The following is a 6,553-nucleotide window of genomic DNA, read 5'->3' as shown; positions in this document are numbered from 1 at the left end:
GACTTCACGTCTTGTGAAGATCTCTAAGCGCTGCGGAGCCTATCGAACCCAGCGCAGGCTATAGGGGTCTGATCAACCTCTGGCCTCTCCCCGTCGCCAAACGATCCCTCGACGAACCCCTTCCCTGCGCGCAAGTTCCACGGAGCCTAGCAAACTTCATGTGAGTGTATCCAGAGCTCTACCCGGGTTCGAGTCCTGCAGGTTTATCTTCCCGTCGCTGAAAACCCATTGCGACATACTCTCATGTTTTGCATCTTTCCGTCGCCGAAACCCCCCTGCGATGAACTCTCGTGCCCTGCAGGTTCGAGTTTTGTTTTGTTTTGTTTTGTTTTGTTTTGTAACTGCAACTCAAGCAAGTTTTCCTGCCTGCACCGCGACCATCTTCGGTGTAAGTAAAATAATCTTTAATCAACTGTTAAGCGTCCGTGCCTAATTCTAGCCCGCCGGCCTGCATTCCCCGACCCGGCGTGTCCGGGCTGCTGGCCACAGCCTGCCGCGCACAGGCCCCCGAGGGCCTCAGACCGCTCCTGGCCCGCACACATGGGAGAAATTGCATAATGGCAGATTTAATTTTTGTTATTAGAATAATTGATATTTAAGGGGTTAAAATATAAAATATATGCCGGTAGGGGTATGTGGGCAGCTGGAAAATCTAGAAGGGGGTACTCAATAAGAAAAAGTTTGAGAGCCTCTGACCTTAGGGAGTTGCAACAGCAAACTGACAGATCAACATGACTGAGTCATGAGCTGCTGTCTTGGCTTTTAGCAGAAAATAGGAAGTTTAGACTATCTTGTGCTCTGAGCCCCCAGTTTGTGCTGAGAAGCTGTGACAAATAAATATGGTCCAGTTGTCTAGTTTGCAAACTGGATATAAAATATGAAAACAAAACTCTTAAGTGAGTGAATACATGCTGAGTAAATAACTGACAGGAAAAGGTTATTGCATTTGGAGTAACAATGGAACAAAATAAATAAGTTTTTCTGTCACATCTGCTCAATAGACACCGTATAGCATTAAATAAAAGGGTCTGCATTTATTGATAAACTTGGGCACTAGCAAGTTACTTCTTGTTGAAATATTAGCAGTTTTGTATCATCTGTTTTTTTTTCCAATTTTGTGAAGGCCCCCAGTTTTGTATTTATGGTCCCCCTAATTTTCCTGAATTCCTTTGTGAAATTGAGTTGAACTAACTTTACTATTAGAAATGTACAGGATATACATGCATAATTAAATGCCTTTGTCAGGTTCAGAATTGGCGGTAATATACAACCAAGTTGACAACTAATTCCAGTATCAGTTTACAAGTCATAACATCTTTCATTCATGGATTCAGCATTTTTCCTTAATGAAACTTCACAATACTACTCTTGTGTGTAGGCTTAACAACATGTACCTATCTAAACAAAGATTCTGAAGAAAGGCATTTAGAGAGACTGATCTTGACCCCAGAACACAGCAGATCTTGTTGCAGACAACTGTTGCAGAACGAAGAAAATGTTTGTAGAAATGCACAATTGTGTATTGTAGAATTACACAAAAATGTGTAATTGCTTATATGTCCTTTTTTGCCAAATAGTTTGAAAATATTTGAAGGGTCATAATGCCACAAATGATAAACATGTTATAACTACTGAGCCCTTGACTTCATTTTATACAGTGCACACAATACATGCAAATCAAAGTTGTCCATTATGGTCAATAGCATCACTTATTTCTGTTCTCAGTCCTTCTTCCTTAACGTTCTTTCCTTGCACTCTTTTTTGCTTCCTTTTACCACATCTCTTCTTGCACTTGGAGATCGCCCTTCCTTCTCTCTGGAATACAAAACTTTGCTGTCCTTCAAATGCCTTTTTAATACCAATTATTCTAATGGTGATTCAGTATCATACTGAACGAGCGTAATCAATCCTACTCTACTGAACATTGTGGCAACATTCCAATTTTACCCAAATTGAGCCTTGAGTCTGGAATTAAAACAGCCACCGTGCTGTGTTTTTATCATGAGAGTCCAATCGTAAAATGACCTCAGGCACATGATGCCTGCATAAAGCCTCACAGGCATCTGCACATATGTGGCCCTACCCACACAGAGCTCCCTGTAAAAAAAAATGTATTATCATAAGGACAGAACTGTTCATGATTTATAATCCAATCCTGAGACACTGAGCTACTGGTGACATCTGTGGGAGTTGGCAACACAGTACCTTACAGGATTGGGTTCTTGTTAAGCTGTTAATGAGAATTTTGTCTTCAACTGTGTTTTGTAAGATATGCATGCTGGCAGTACTTAGGAAAATTATTTCCTCGTGGAAACAAACTTCTTTCAGAGCAAAATATTTTAACAACTATCTTTGCTTCTCAACATAAACACTTCAAAAGTATAATCAGGTGCTAAATAAAGCAGGAAGCAACATGGAAGCAAAACCATTCTCAAACTACTACCAGGACCTGAAGATCACAATGCAAAAGATTTTGCCTGTCTTCAGTAGCATTGGGAGCCCACTGAAACTAGTAACTAACAGTTCATCTAATGTAGGTTTTAACCTGATACCACTTTTTTTTTTAAGTTGTAGCACTATGATGCTAGTAGCTGACAAGAGCTGCTTTGCAGACCCATACCTTTCAAAAATAAAAATAAAAAAAAATCTGTCCTTAAGAATAAAACAAATGGAGCAGCTGATTATCCATTGAGGACAGAAAGGTAGTCTTAAAACATCCATTCACAAACACTGCTTTTTAAGATACTCCTCAGTCCACTACCTCTTTTGCTATTGCCTAAACCTAATACAGAGTAAGTATTTCTGAATTAGAAGGAAAACTCTATGTATGGTTTTTACATTTCAGAAATAACTTGTCTCTAAAATGTTAACAGGATTTATACAAATTATGTAGTTTTTAAGGGGGCAATGGCTATTTTTTGCTATAGGAACCTGATGGCATGTTAAAAAACAAGAATCTTTCAAAAAGGCATTCTTCAACATTCCCCCTGCAAGAGTTAGCAAATAATTAAATAAAAAGGAGTTTGTCCTCTGCAGAATCATTGTGCCAATTTTGAAGAAATTGTTTGTTAAATCTAGCCATTAAAGATCGGAACGGATTTTTAGCTATGTTTGATGCCAACAACACATCCTTGATGTAACAGTTGCCGTCAATGTCATTACAATATTTTACAATACATGCAAGGCATAGTGCATGGAGTAGGTTGCAAGACTGGGAGTCAGCTTTTTAACACCAAGAAAAAAGTTATGCAAAGGACAAGAAACCCTTTTCACAACTGAGAATAACATAACGAGTGTCACCTTTTGATAATCCAGTAGTAGGCTTTTAGCTTTAGAAAGTTTAAGAACTTGCTGTTAAATGTCAACCGTGGCTCACAGCTGCAGACTACTGAAATGATTATAGAAAAAATAACATTAAGGTAGATCAGCATTTTGGGTGAAGACAGAACAAAGGAAATACTGACTGTTACAGTTGTAAAAATCATACCTCAAACTAGGCTGTGTGCCAGTCTTTTTATATTTGTATACAGTAACATTAACTTAACATTTAAAAAAATAACCACAGATGTTGGTGCCTTAACTTCAAGGTCCCCAACTTGATACTTCCTTTGTCTGATTTTCAGAAATGCTAAACACTTCTGACTTTTAGTGAAAACAATGGGAACTGTAGGTTGGGCACATGCAAATTGAAACACCCTATATGAGTCTGTAAATTATTAGAGCCTTAGGTTTTTGCATCTTGTTCCCCTCTCCACCTTATACTGGAAAAACTAGCAATAGGAAAAATGAGCGTATATTGTATATTGTGATGAAGCTAAAAACCAGGTAGTTTTCTTCAAAAAGGGAGGTAGTTTCTAGTACCTGTATGTGTAAAAAAGTAATTTGCCCACATTTTTCTGAGTTATACCATGGCCCCCTCACTAACTTGATTTATTAAATCTTAAGGGCCAAAACATGCAAATGTGTTTATTACTTCATTTTTGGGAGAAATTCCAGGAAAGTCAAGTATTTGCAAAGTCACATCTTTAGGCTGCAACTTCTCCAGGCAAGGACTGTCTATATTTCTGGTACAAAATCGTGCTGATGCTAGGCAAACATATACATTAAAACATGTAGGTTTTAGACAGCTATAGTAGGACAGAATTTGCTCACTGCACCTAACTAGGAAGAGTTGTGGTTTGGACCAGCTGTACTGGAAACTCCAAGTATGTGTTTAAAGTTCAGTGTACTTGTTCCTAAAAAGTCAGGGCACATTTGTAAAATTCCCCTGCACGGTGCATTAATTATACATGTTTGTTTAAAAAGGAGACGGGAAGCAGTACGGGTGAATGCAAGGGTCAGTTTGACCTCTGCGCTAATGTCTGATAATGTAGAAATCTGAGATCCAGGTGGATAATGAATCTGCAGTCAAAATCATAGCTGCCTCTTTTGAGGAGAGTTGACTCTGCTGTTTTGGGAAGGAAAACTTTTCTCTAGTAAATAATACCCATGTAGTTGAAGTTTCCTGTCACTGTCTGGATGAAAACAGGATTCAGAGTTAGCGGCATATTTTTTCCTGTAAAAAATGTAAAAGTCCTCCAAAGAGAAGTGAAACATGAAATCACATGCTTTGTGCTCACTCATCATGAAAAACAGAAACAGGAAATTATCATCACTGGTACTTTATAGATAGATATCTATAAATAAATATATACACACACATTCCATAGCCTTTCAATTTGGGGATAAAATCAAAGGAGAAAACAACGATAAAAGGAAAGAAATACATAATTTGGGCCCTGTGTGGTTATTTAATACTAGACTCCACACACAAAACTCCAGAGCAGCACCTAGGCTCTTGGAAAAGCTATTTCAGTGCGTTTTCAGTGTATTTATCAGTAACTTTCTGTGGGTGTGTCTATGCATGAGCTTTACTAGGCATCACACTAATTTAATACACAGTAAACATCATGGTCTACACATGTACCACCATTAGCATACAGTAGATTAATTTATTCCATTGTATGATAGTCCCATCAGACACATGTACTAGCCTATGCCACAGTACTAGCCTATGCACAGTAAATTACTGTGCTTCAACACGTGTAGATGGTGACATTGGGATTAGTTTACTCAGGTTCAAATTAAGCCAGAGTATATTCAGTCACATTAATTGCACATGTAGACACACCCTGTTAAGGTAACAGGCCCCTGATAACAAGACTAAGTACTCTTTCCATTTGACAGGGAAAAGAGATCGGACACCTTGACACAACATTGAATAATTATAGAGTTTATATCTCTGTATTTGCACTGTATGCCATTTTCTGACATATAACAGCAGCATAGATCTTGCCTGGGCTACTCAAGGGATTAAATACATTTTTCTAAAAGATGGACGTTCTGTTCCTGCCAGGTGTTGACCAAGCTTCTCACAATCTTTTTTATTGCAACATCCAGAATTTGTTTGAAACAAGCACAAAGATGATCCAAGTGCAACAAATACCATAGTGACATTCATTTATTGATTGTGGGGATATCTATGTATTCGATGTATAATAACCCTCCCGATTTAAAGGGATCAGCCTGGCTGACAATAAACAGGTAGACAACCCACAGATCCAATTCTCTAAGCATGACCAGTTCCTCCCCGCCCTCATATTCCCACCTACCTTCCTGAGCCCCTTTGTCTCCATTTCCAGGTGGGTAGGTCTGGCTGGCAGGTAGTCCCAAAGCTCTTCCAATTAATTTATTTCCTCAATAGGGGTGCATACACACTTGCTAACTTTCTGACCATTAAGCTGACTTAACTTTTTAAAATCGACTTAATTGTCTCTACTACATACCCATGCAGAGCAGAGTTGACTTAAATGCTGCACAAGATAATACACCCCCAAGGTGTATTATCTTGAGTTGCATTAGCTAGGCCCCTTTAGGTCACGAGATGGCTGCCACCATGTCAGGGATCTGTACCTGTGTATGGTCCAACATGGCTTCATTCGACTTAGTTAAGTCACTTATGTTAAGTCGGCTGAGCACGTGTGTAGATAGGACTCTAATTGGTGCGGTGGAAAAGCGCAGCAGCCTGTGCAGTAACAGACTGATGTTATCCTGGAGGGGAGCGGAAAAGCAGCGGGCATTTCTGCCGCACGCCGGGCGGGAGCGGGATTTGGGGCCGGCTGGCTTACAGGCGGGCGGACTCGAAGCCCCGGGGCAGCTGCGGCGGGAGCCTCTGCCCTGTCCCGGGAAGCGAAAGGCGGGTCCTGTGCCGCGAGGGGGCGCCGGGGTTTCGGTTTCAGGCGACTACGTGCGGACTCTCAGGTCCGCAATGAACACTGGCGGGCGGGGGCGGGGACCCCGCACGCCCCGGACCTGGTCCCTGAGCCTCCTTCGTCGCTGCCAGGAGCGACACTCGCCGCGGGCCCCTGCAGTGAAGGGCAAGGTACGGGTCGTGCTCCGGGGGTTATTTCAGGCTCCGGCCGCGCCAGCACAGAGCGGCTGAGCTGGACCCGCCCGGGCCGGGTGGGCGGCGGCGACCTTCCCGCAGCCCCCGCGAGGAGCCGAGTCACCGCTG

General features: G+C 41.4%; 1 long non-coding RNA gene across 1 annotated transcript; it reads right to left on the bottom strand.

The window, feature by feature from the left end:
* Positions 1–1,014: 1,014 nt before the first annotated feature.
* On the bottom strand, positions 1,015–5,943 carry LOC102373243. The gene is made up of 3 exons (XR_003095273.1): positions 4,487–5,943; positions 3,301–3,388; positions 1,015–1,815 (listed from the first exon to the last, which is right to left on the bottom strand). It is a non-coding gene; the product is annotated as an uncharacterized LOC102373243 (long non-coding RNA).
* Positions 5,944–6,553: the final 610 nt, after the last annotated feature.

This window comes from Alligator sinensis, unplaced genomic scaffold (assembly GCF_000455745.1).
Source record: "Alligator sinensis unplaced genomic scaffold, ASM45574v1 scaffold694_1, whole genome shotgun sequence".
Lineage (NCBI taxonomy): Eukaryota > Metazoa > Chordata > Crocodylia > Alligatoridae > Alligator > Alligator sinensis.
Note: the sequence above shows the minus strand (reverse complement) of the source record. Positions and strands in the feature narration are given on the sequence as shown.